Raw genomic sequence first — 11,508 nt, 5'->3', positions numbered from 1 at the left:
CAGAGCTAATTTTGAACGAGAGAACGATGCATTCAGGGGAAAAGTAGTAGATCTTAGCAACGTCCTGACTGTGCTCTTTAATCAGTCGGAGTATTGGGAGTCATAATTCACTCACTCATGGTGAGGAGCAGCAGTTCCCACACTACAGCCTCTTTGAAATGACTAATCGGGATGCTTCCTCCAGTTACACATCATCTAAAGTAACCGTAGAAACAGTAATAATAAGTATGAGGGATTTTACGAAGACTGACGACAGACTGCAGGTCTGGTAAAATGGCCGGATGGAAGGATATTTTAAGAAAAGAGTTGATTTTTGACAGGTTACTAAAAAATGTCCTCACTGATAGATCTAAATAACTTTGTGTCTGGATAGATTTGTTACCAGAAACTTTGCAGGCTCTTTACTTTAAACATACATTTTTCACCAAAAAGTGCAAGATCTTAAAAATCAACATAAAACTATAATCTATTCCATCTTCGGAAACAATCTTCACTAATGTGTTAGGGAGCGGCAGCTTGGGGAGAGAGAGAGGCCGAGAGAGAAAGACTATGCACCATTACTTTATCCTCTGGCAAAAATGCAGAGCAGTCTTGCCTAAAATCATGAGTAAATATAATATAAAACCCCTCACAGGCTAAACCAAGATCCAAAATCTTTCGAGAGAAAAACCCAGAATGCTCATTTCAGTGCAGCACAATATGTGGCAACCTGCCAAAGCCTGAGGGATGGCCAACGGAAAGGCAAGTCAAGCACGTCAAGCCCATATGTCTCAGGATGTCTAATACCCACCGAGGGGCTGTAATAGCCATCCACTTGGATACATGTTAAATTTACAGGAGAATCAACCAAAATAAGACTAACAAATGGTTTGGTTAACCGTTTTCACTGTGGGCATGGTTTTATTTTAGAGAGGCCTTTTTAAAAGAGTTTGTTAAGGTTAAATATGATTCTGCAGCTGAGGTGAAGCCAGTAAAGATGTCTGCTGGAGGATCAGCTCATTAGGAAAACAACAAACAGGCTAAAAAAGAGCTACCTGAGTGTAGAAACATTCAGAAACAAGTTAAAGCATAAACTCTGTGTACACAAACAATGTTCTCAATGCTGGAGTTCATGTGTAGAGCCCCTGGTGATACTTTGAGCAAAGTTTCATGTTGTGTCGAGCCTTCTTAGTGTTTTAAAAATAGCTATTTTGATGCGATCATGGTAGTGTCCCTTGCACTCTCATTCAAAAAGCCATTTGACCGAAAACGAAAATACGGACAATCTTAAAAAGTGGCACTGCCGTCCTAATTATGCTTTTAAACGAAAGTTTGACTCGGGTACATTCCCAAAAAGACCCTAGGTTGCATTTTGGCGAGAGTTGCGCTTTAATGTATAGTAATAAACCATCAACTAAATTGTAAGCGTTTGTAGAAGTTTCAGCTTTAAGCAAATCAGCTTTGCACATAGAATAATACCATAAAATGTGAGCACTTTGGATATAACAACCAAAACCTGGACAGAATTCTATAATATTTGACCACCATCATATCAGACACATTTCTGGCCCTTCTGATCTTTTTCTGCTATGTTTTAATAGTTTCCTCCCCAAAGTATGCTCCTTGTCGTGTCAAATGAGTCTAACCTCTTGTTTTGGTCACATAAGTCTCAGAATATTAATGTTAATTTGTAAATTGGTAGCAAGCATGTACAGCTGTCTTTAATTTGAATGTTAGGTGGGTTCCTTTTACATGCTCTCAGACTTCATTTTTCATCCCACCTGTGCATTTTCATATGTTATTGTATATTTCTTCCTTTTTATTTGTATTTTCAGGGTGCGATTTGCCGGGGGGGATGGGTGGGATTTCCCCCTTTCTGGTCTACATATCCCTGCCTCTGCTAAATTATTATTATCCCCGGTGGGGACAAAATGTATCCCCCCCCCCCTCACATAAAAGTGATCAATTTACCAATAGACCATATATTATATAGCCTACCTAAAATAGCTCTGTAAAAAGCTGTAATGTGAACAGCAAGGGGGTAAGCGAGCATCTGGAAAGCGTACCTCCAATGGAGAGATTCTAGGCTAACAAGCCATCACCTTCCGCTAGCATCCCATTGACTCCCATTCATTTTGGCGTCACTTTGACAGCGAATAACTTTACATCTGAAGCATTTAAAGACTATTTGTCCATTGTTTATTTCTAAAGAAACACGACAATGTATAAAAGGCTCCATTACCTTGTTTCTCACTTTATGGCTTCGTAGCAGACGTTTTTGTAAAAATAGGCGATTATGTCATAACCACGTGACTTTCTGTCGCACAGTAGAGGAATTACCGTACATTCAGGAGAACCTTGCAGGCAGTTTTGACTTACATTAGCTGTTTAAGTTTAATTACTAATGTTATCTAGCATTTTAGTGATCAATAATTAGCCTGTGCCTATGTTATCTCCTTACATATATCTACGCTCTCCGTCTCTGCAATATTCGGAATGATTGAGATTTCTCTTGGCACAGCTACCAGAAGACTTACAACTTTCAGACAGGTTGCTCACGTCACATCTACGTCGTCAAGCTCAGTTTGAGGCTGCGCAGCACGCTCAGCCATCACCGGAAAAGTGACTTCACTGGTCTCCGTAGAAATATATGGCGTCGCTGTGTCCATTCTTTTACTGTCTATGGTGAATAAAATCCGAGCAGCAGTTGCTGGTTGTATTTAGCCACTACAGAGCTCTGGGACGCCGGCTACCAGCGGCAGTTGTTTAGCCGACAACAGGTGACTGTGAGCCGGCTACAGGCACCGCCAGATGACTGTCCTTTCAGGGGCCATGGTGGTGGAGTTTAGCCAGCGTAATGCTGCGATGACAGTTAAGTTTAGGCACCAAAACGAGTTTAGGAAAAAGATCGTGTTTAAAACACTCCAGAGGAATGAACGAGCGTTTCCTGGGTGAACATATTTTGTTTTCGCCACAAAGTGAACGCCGCTCTCCGGCTTAAAAGCGCTGTGTTTTATGTTGACACCATGTTGTGCTTTTACATTTTGAGATTATTTTTCATTGGATAATGAAGTTCACAAATAAGTGTTTTGGCATGGTTGACCGAGTGGCTCTGTATCCATGGTATTGAAAGGGGGATTTCATTCTTGCATGTTTTGTTTTGTTGTGCAACAAAGCAGACCCCCGTCGGGTGTGAATGTCCTTCTCTTTGGACGTCCGTTGACTCCTGGTCAATGACCTTCGACCCCTTTCCAGCTGTTGCTGTGAGCAGTTTTGCTGTAGTGTTCACACACAGCTGATGTTGTCTTTTCTTGTTGTTCAAGTTGCAAGTAATGTCATAAACTCCTGCAGATAGATTGATATGTGTAACTATACGGGCAGTAAATAATCACATACTCTGTAAGAGTCAACTTAAATAATAGCTGTAGATAATTCAGTAATATTACACTGTCACTGGAGGATGTGTGCGGGGGAGTGTGTGGGTGGATGTGATCTCCCATCTGTGGTGTCACGATGCAGTTCATTAAAAAATATATAGAGTCTCCTTTTCTTTCAGTTTCTCCATCTCTTATCTGAGTTGTTCTTTTTTTCTGCTGTTGTCTTTTTTCTCTTCCTCCCTTTCTCTCTCTCGCTTTCTTTCTTTCCATCCGTCCGTCCCATAGTGCTGATTCTTTGACTAGAATGCTTAGTCCACACACCAGAGCCGGGCCCATTAGCTGAGACCAGCACACTCCTCTTCCACCTCCTCCTCCTCTTCCTCCTCCCTCCTTCGTTCCTCCTCTCCACTTCCATTAAACAGCCAATCAATTAATACAGGTTGAGTTGGCGTGAGAACGAGCCAAAAAAGAAAAAAAGAGCAATCCTCTAATTAGCTTGGACGCTACATCAGCTCGCTATACCTCTCTGCCTGACTGCATAACCCCCCCCCCCCCCACACACACACACACACACACACTTCACAAAATGATCATGAGCATTGAGAGTTGAGTGTCATGAATATACTCTGATGTAACTAAACCAGTACCTGAAACTTCTCCAGCTTCTTGTCTTAAAACATTTAGCAGCTCAGTAATTTTGACTCCATTTGTTTGGACGCTATTGAAGTAACTCTTAAATCACAGTGAGTATGTTTTGCTGGGCATTTCTTGCAGTGCCATATTTGGCAGCAGTTGCCTTCCGGAACACATCAACTTTGATTATTTTGAACATACTTGCAGCCTCAGGGCTGTCACAGTTGCAACAATACACTTAAGTACCATTGCAGCAAGCTGAAAATCCAATCCAGGGTCACAGGTCACATCCGGCAAGCAAATGCAGGAAACAAACAGGAAGTTTAAAGTAAAAAAAAAAATGGGAGAAGTAATATAGTGACAGCTTTAGTTTAGTTCTTCACTATGGATATTTTGAGTTACTGTAAAATGAAATAGACACACAGAGATTACAACATAATCATCATCAAACAGTCCACCAGTCTTGAACTAAGCTGACCCCAAGCACAACATATGAAATGTATTTGTGGTATAAACATGAAGTTGTGTGCTAACATTGGTACACAAATGTGTTTGCCATGAACAGGGAAGCAACATTTAAAATATTTTTGTAAGTCCAATGAGCTCAACTGATTGCAGCAGTCTCTGCTTTTCAAATATTTTAACTTATAATGAAATACAGCTAATGACAGCTAATTCATTTCAACATACACAAAACAAATATAAGAAAGAGAATAAGAGAGAAGAGAAAAGCTTTATACCGATTTCCAGCTTTCTAACTTGTGTTCTACTCTACACCATTCAGAGGGCTCACAGTATACGTGTTCAGGAAAACTGTGTGAATTTAAAGGTACACTGTGTAGGAATTTCTCCCATCTTGCGGTGAAATTGTATTTTGCATTCAAACGAATAGTGCTCTCTAGCGCCTCGCTTTTTCAAATGCGTGTTGCAACTACGGTAGCCATTATGTACCAAGAAGCTATGACAACATGTCTTCCATTTTTCGCTATTTTGGCGACAAGGATTCCTTCTCCTGTGACTTGGCATAAGTCTGATCCTCCATTATGAACTAAAGTGCAGTTGCAGGCTTTCAAATTTGCCGGGGCAGTGACAAGCGCCTCTCACTGATCTCCTTCTCCGTTTCAGCTGGTTTCAGTCACGTGACGCTGGCTCTGAATGAAAACGCGTTGTGGATTAGCTAGACAGGTAGGCTAGTGCTTTATCTCCCTCTCAGTGATTATAGTTTTTCAAAATGGCGGAACGACATGGACGCCTCCTTGGACTTGCCCGTCCAATGTAAATACAGATAAGAAATTCTTCGCTTACGAGGACAAGTCAGATCATTGACAGAGGTCATTTTCCACCAATGAGGACATATTTATGAATGAAGACATTGATTTTAGCTAATAAAATACTTCAAACACTACACAGTGTACCTTTAAGAATAAAACCCAGGAGATGATCCTGATCCCAGTGTGTGTATATTTGTGGCCCAAACCCTGATGAAAATTTTGATTTATAAAAAAAAAAAAAAAAAGGATAACTTGTTGGCATTTATTTGTGAGACCTTCTCTACTTTTAATCTCCACATCCCCAATATTCACTGTGACATAATCAGGGGATATTTTTGTAGATTGTCAGAGCTAAACACTTGTATTAAATTGTAGTTTCCATTTTAAGCGTGATGGAGTCATTTGCACTTGTGCACCCATAAAAAGCTCCATATGCAATATGTTTTATGAAAAATGAAACAAATAACTGAAAAATGATATGAAAAGTTAGTACTCTAGATCTCACTGAGAATCAACACACTTGTCTACAGCTCTGCGTCGTTATTTTGTTCATCTGTAGTCATGCTGGGAATTAAATCTCTTGTGTGTACTTCACTCATTTCACTTACAATTTTAAATTTCAGCGATATTTACTATAAGTTGCAGCCATTAGAGGGCAAAAAATAAAACTGCAATTGGACAAACTGCAGCTGCAGCAGTCAATGAAGAGAAGGAGCTGTTGGCGCTGAGAGTCTGACATTCAGCTTCACTTCAGAAAAAGATGGAGGAGATCTTTTCTGTCCACCTAAATCTATCTGAATCCACATCGGTTAGCAGAAAATCCCAGGCTGCATTCAAGGGAACCACTTTTTTCAGGTTAAATTCAATTAAAATGAGAATCATGTGTATTGCCACTTTAAGTTTCTTAGTATTTATAAAACACTATTATTTTATCAAGTACTTTGCTCAGAGAAGTTGCCACCATTTCTGCTCAAAAGTAAATATCATTTTGGAATAAAACTCTTTTACATTGCCAGTCCTAAGTAAATCATAATGTCTATTTTCATTATTTCTTTCAGTTGAATGTGAATTGGCACTTATCCTGCTGTGTTCTCTCTCTCTCTATCTCTCTCTCTCTCTCTCTCTCTCTCTCTCTCTCTCTCTCTCTCTCTCTCTCTCTCTCTCCTCTCATTCTCTACCTTTCAGACAGCTCTGTTGCTTTGGCCTGCTGAGTGAGATCATAGAAAAGAAAGGGTGGGGGGGAGGAGTAGAGTAGGTGGTGGGGGGGGGAAATGCAGGGTGGTCGTTTCAAGGGGGAGGTGCCAGGGCTTCCTGCGGGGGTTGCCTGTGTGAACGCTCCCTGAATGACAATGCTGTGCATCAGGGCCTCAGCATGACTCCCTCAGCAGCAGCAGCAGGACACACCCACCCACTCACACACACACTCACAGGGAGAGAGCCTGGGAAAGCTGCATGGGCATGCAGCAGCGATAACAGAGGCATGCCAGTGTGCAAAAAAATAAATAAAAATAAATAAAAAATATACGAAAAAGGAGGGAGAGAGCGAAATGGCTCCAGTCATCACCTTCCTCTCCGTCTGTCCTCATTATTAATAAGTGATGGGGGAGGCTTGTCATCCCTGGCATCCCACCGTGTGGTTTCCCGTGATCGCGCAAATCACAGGCAGTCTTGTACACCGGCACCACCACCCACCTCTTCCCGACACTCACTTTCACTCTCTCTCTCTCTTTCTCTCTCTCTCTCTCTCTCTCCCATGCTGTCAGCGGGAACGGGCTTTTATCGTGCCTGTTATTAGCCACTGGTCTACGGGAATCAGATGTCGAGCAAATCAACTGATGCACACACGTTGTGACGTTAAAACGGCATCTTGTAAATAATAGCTTAGCTCTGTGACCACTACAGCGGGTCGGTTATACACACTGTAACCTCAGGGTAACAGTGAACCAGTGAGAGCTTTGTAAGAGATTAATTACTCATACTGCAAAAACAGCTCATCTCCCATCTACAGAAAATGTATCAATTCACATTTGAGACCAAGAAAAAATAGAAATATATCCAAATAATGCATTTCACAGTATAAATGGGATTTATTTGAACCACTTTATTTATGGCCAAGGTTTATTTTTTGTTTTTCCCATACCAATAACACATGTGTTGTAAACAGCTAAACTAAATGACAAACTGACTCAGTTGGCTATCTGAAAACCTCCGACCTAACCAGGTGGTACACTCAAAAATGTAAAGAGATTGTCACATAGAAAATAGAAGAAAAAGTGGATTTTTGCAAGTATTAAAAGAGTGAAAATGTGTGCTCCATCAGGGCAACTGAAGAAGCAAGTACTGGAGGACCTCAAACAAACAAAAACAACTTAAATAGATGTTGTGATGTTAGATTTGGTGTGCTGCAAACCCATCATTTGATGAGCACCTGACTGAATTAAACTGCAATGCAAATGATTGCTATTTTTTATCTTTAGCTACGTTTTTTTTGTGACAAATTAATGAAAATGTTCAAGGTTCAATGCAATTCATGCTACTTTAACACAATCCTTTCTGGGAAAAGAAAAGTGAGCTTCACATTGTATATACTGTAGGTTGGAAAACCTGACATTGTTTTAAACATACTTTGGTCCTAAGTTTGACGCGAGGGAAAAACTGGGAGAGAAAAGAAAAGTACATGTAAAAGAAGAAGCCATAATATTGCAGTTACCTTGCGCAGCACCAGGTTATCCCCTTTCAAGAAGTTTTGCAATACTTTATTGACTTCTATATAGTCTGGCACACTTTGCCTTCAGATCCATCCCAAAACCCACCATATGGCCAACTTTGAGGATTCCACCAACATTTTTTTAGAACAGACTAAGACCTCCAAATGATGGGTGGTTACCTGCCAAAGTAACTGGTGGAGGAGACAAACTCACAAATACTTCTCAGCATTTAACAGATGGCCGGAGGTACAGTAACTAACCCACCCTGATGCGCAATGGAGGTAATCTCTTCCAAAGGCATGCAGGTGGTGTTCAGAGCTTTATACTCTTGTTTCAGTCCGGACAGCGCCAAAAGCCTTTGGAAACATGTCAGCAAGCTGTTTCAGGACCAAGGACAGCGTCAATGTACTAAAGTGACCAAAGTTGGTGTTTTTCACTGTCTTTCAACTAAATTGTTGTTCCTATTTTTATTATGTAACTTTGACAAAATATATCTCAAAGAATCAATTTGAAAGGGATTCTCTGGCCTCTGTGTTTTTATGGGTTTCACTACCCCTCCCCATCTCCACCACCACCTTCATTTGCCTGTTCTGGAGAGGTGACAGCTTGGTCTGTTTAGCCCAAGCAAACAGCTTGCCGAGCTGCATCAAAGAGGACTCAGATGCCGGAGCCAGGCTGACAGACGGCTTGGAGGAGAAGGGAGGAATGAAGGGAGATAAAACCTCTTTCAAATCATCCTCAACATACCAGTATGTCCTCAAAAAAAAACAAAAAAACACAACACTCACAAACTCCCCCAACTCTCCTCCTGGCCACACAGATGAAATGTTGGTCCAACTGAGTTTATTGGCAACATCTTATTTATCAGTGAAAGATAAAATTCGGCAAAAACAAAAACCTTGGCTTATAAAACCCTTTCAGAAGTCCACAATAAGCTGAAAAATCACATTGTCAAGTTAAGCACATGGTAGTTTTTCTTATGTGCTCCCAAGGAATCCCATTTGAGCTGATTTGTATTATTAGATTTGGCTAGGTACATGATTACTTAACCGTCTATACTGTCAGATGGGAGATTAAAAATAGTGAAAATGGATGATCAAAAAATAATCATCCATACACTCTCCCAACAGATACTCAAATAACCCAGCTCTCATTTTGCTGGGGAGGGTGGCTTTCAAATCCTTTGGAGATCAAAATTGGCCCCTGAATCATATTTTGGGAATCACTTTTTCATCTTCACCATACTGTTATCCGCATTCATTTACCCCACACACACACACACACACACACACACACACACACACACACACACACACACACCACTACCACCAACACCTCCACCCCCTCCTGCTCATGGCAAAGCCTTCTGCTTGGCTTGATGGGTTTGAGTAAACAGTGAACGGGGCGAATTGGACTGTGCTGTTGGTGCTTTTGACACTTGGCGAACATGAGAGGAAGCCGTGAGCCGCATCTTCTCAAGGGGCCTCACTAAATCAGCTTTAGAAAGTCCATAGCTTGCGTCTATAGCATCATTGGTGACCAGTATTTCCAAGCCTGCTGATTAATAAGTGAAGAAATGAAAAAGATATCACACCTAGATCTCTAAACTATCACAGGTAACAAAAGTCAAGAAGGCTGATGTCTTTTGGGCTTTCCATCAGATTTGACATGTTGTATGATTGATTATTCTTCATTAGATTAAGATTACGGACTACAGCGAGCTGCTATACCTGGCCATATACCCAACTAACGCCCATACATCTCCGTCGTGCGCTATGGGGAGTGGGTTGGAGTGGGGGAGGCTCCGGAGAGGCGCCGTGCGTCGTGCGCTGCAAGGCTTGGCCACGGATCTGCGCGCGGCGCTCGGTTCCCGTCAGACTGATCAGATACTCAGTGCGCGGCTCAACCCCGACGGCTGACTGAACGCAGGAGAGCCGGAGAAGCGCTCCGCTCGTCGGGTTTCTTCGATTCCAAGGCTGGTCTCCACGGGAATATACAGCCTCTGGACCGACTGTGTGTTGGTTCACGTCCCCTTGGGGGGTCGAGGAAGGAAAGGAAAAAAAAAAACAGAGGGAGGAATAGGGAAAGAGAGCTAGAAAGAGAGAGAGAGAGAGAGAGAGAGAGAGAGAGAGAGAGAGAGAGAGAGAGAGAGAGAGAAGAAACGCTGGACTTGCTGTAGCTCTACGGGGCAGGCCGCCTCTCTCTGGTTTGAGGAGCCTCGGGGGCGATGCTGCTAGGCGGGGATGGTGCACGGTTTCTGCCCGGTGGCGGAGAAGATGCGAGCCGCTGCTACTACAACACACCCGCACCGCCGCCGTCGTATTTTTCGAACAAGAATTGATGATGGTGATGATGCTGCCTCCCCCAGTGGTCTTTTTCTGCTCCTCCGGATCCTACTCGTCCGGGATTCTTATTCTTTCAACCTTGGATTATAGATGATTGTTGTGGACACTAATTTTCTTTTAGTTTCATCAACTCATTTTTTTTTTTTTTCGCGGGGAAGTGGGCAAGATATAAATTGGTAGATTGAGCACCGGTGTATTTTCGTCTCCAAGTGCGCGCAATCACGCCCAAAATCAGTGACCGACGCCTTGGTGAGGAGGAGGGGGGAGGAGGAGGAGGAGGGGGATGCTGCACCGTCCATCACCAAATATCAACAAATGTCACCAGGCTCGGATTTTGGGGAAGCCCCCCTCGGTTGGCGTTTGCGTGTAACCCGAGTGGCGTGGTGGCAGTGAGAGGTGGCAGCAGGGATATCTGCCGTGCCATATCAAACATTGCGGATATATGGCACAAGAATAAATGAATTATTAAAGATTTTACTCTTATCTATTTCTATTTTTATCTCGCAAGAAAAAAAAGGGACCTGGGGAGGAGAAAGAAAAAAAAAAAGACAACTGCAGATCCTGTCAAGATGCACTAGGCTGTTAAGTGGGGAAAAAAGACGCAGTCTCCAGCTTGGGTAGCCTACTTAAGTGGAGATGATTGCAATATGTATTTAAACGCACAGTTATGCATCCTTATCGCATGTATTAAAGGTGATCGATGTGTTTGCCTATCGAAATGCAAGAACCGGCTCACTCTTGGAGAGGTTTTTCCCGACCAAAAAAATAAAAAAAAAACAGGATGCCTTGCTTTTCGACGGAGAGAAAACGCTGATGCTCTGACAAGATAGAACATTTGGACAGTTTTCTCACGCGCCAATAAAACCAATCGTGTTTTCTTTTCTTTTTTCTGTCAGAGGGCTGATTTGCCATTCATATTTTAAACACACGATCAGAGACACCGTGCGCTTTCCCTCTCCCCCTCCCCTCTCCCTCCCCTCTTCTCTCCTCCTCCTCCTCTCCCCCCCCCCCTCTCCACACACAAATGGAGGTATCTTCTCGGCGCTGAAGATCTGGGAAGGAGACACAGATAGATAGGAGGAGAGAGAGAGAGACAGAGAGACAGAGAGACAGAGCGATAAGCCAGAGAAGGAACCGAACCCAACTCCATTCTGCATGTGTTTGGAGCCGAGGCTGATGGGGTGGTGGCATGTGG

General features: G+C 42.5%; 1 protein-coding gene across 2 annotated transcripts in view; it reads left to right on the top strand.

The window, feature by feature from the left end:
- Positions 1-9,795: 9,795 nt before the first annotated feature.
- The window catches only part of cacna1ab (calcium channel, voltage-dependent, P/Q type, alpha 1A subunit, b), a 159,255-nt gene continuing 157,542 nt past the window's right edge, over positions 9,796-11,508 (top strand). For both annotated transcript variants that reach the window (XM_031288753.2, XM_031288750.2), the window contains exon 1: positions 9,796-11,508. This exon is cut by the window's right edge and continues 373 nt beyond it. The gene's annotated coding sequence lies outside the window, so the exon portion shown is untranslated.

This window comes from Sander lucioperca, chromosome 4 (assembly GCF_008315115.2).
Source record: "Sander lucioperca isolate FBNREF2018 chromosome 4, SLUC_FBN_1.2, whole genome shotgun sequence".
Lineage (NCBI taxonomy): Eukaryota > Metazoa > Chordata > Actinopteri > Perciformes > Percidae > Sander > Sander lucioperca.
Note: the sequence above shows the minus strand (reverse complement) of the source record. Positions and strands in the feature narration are given on the sequence as shown.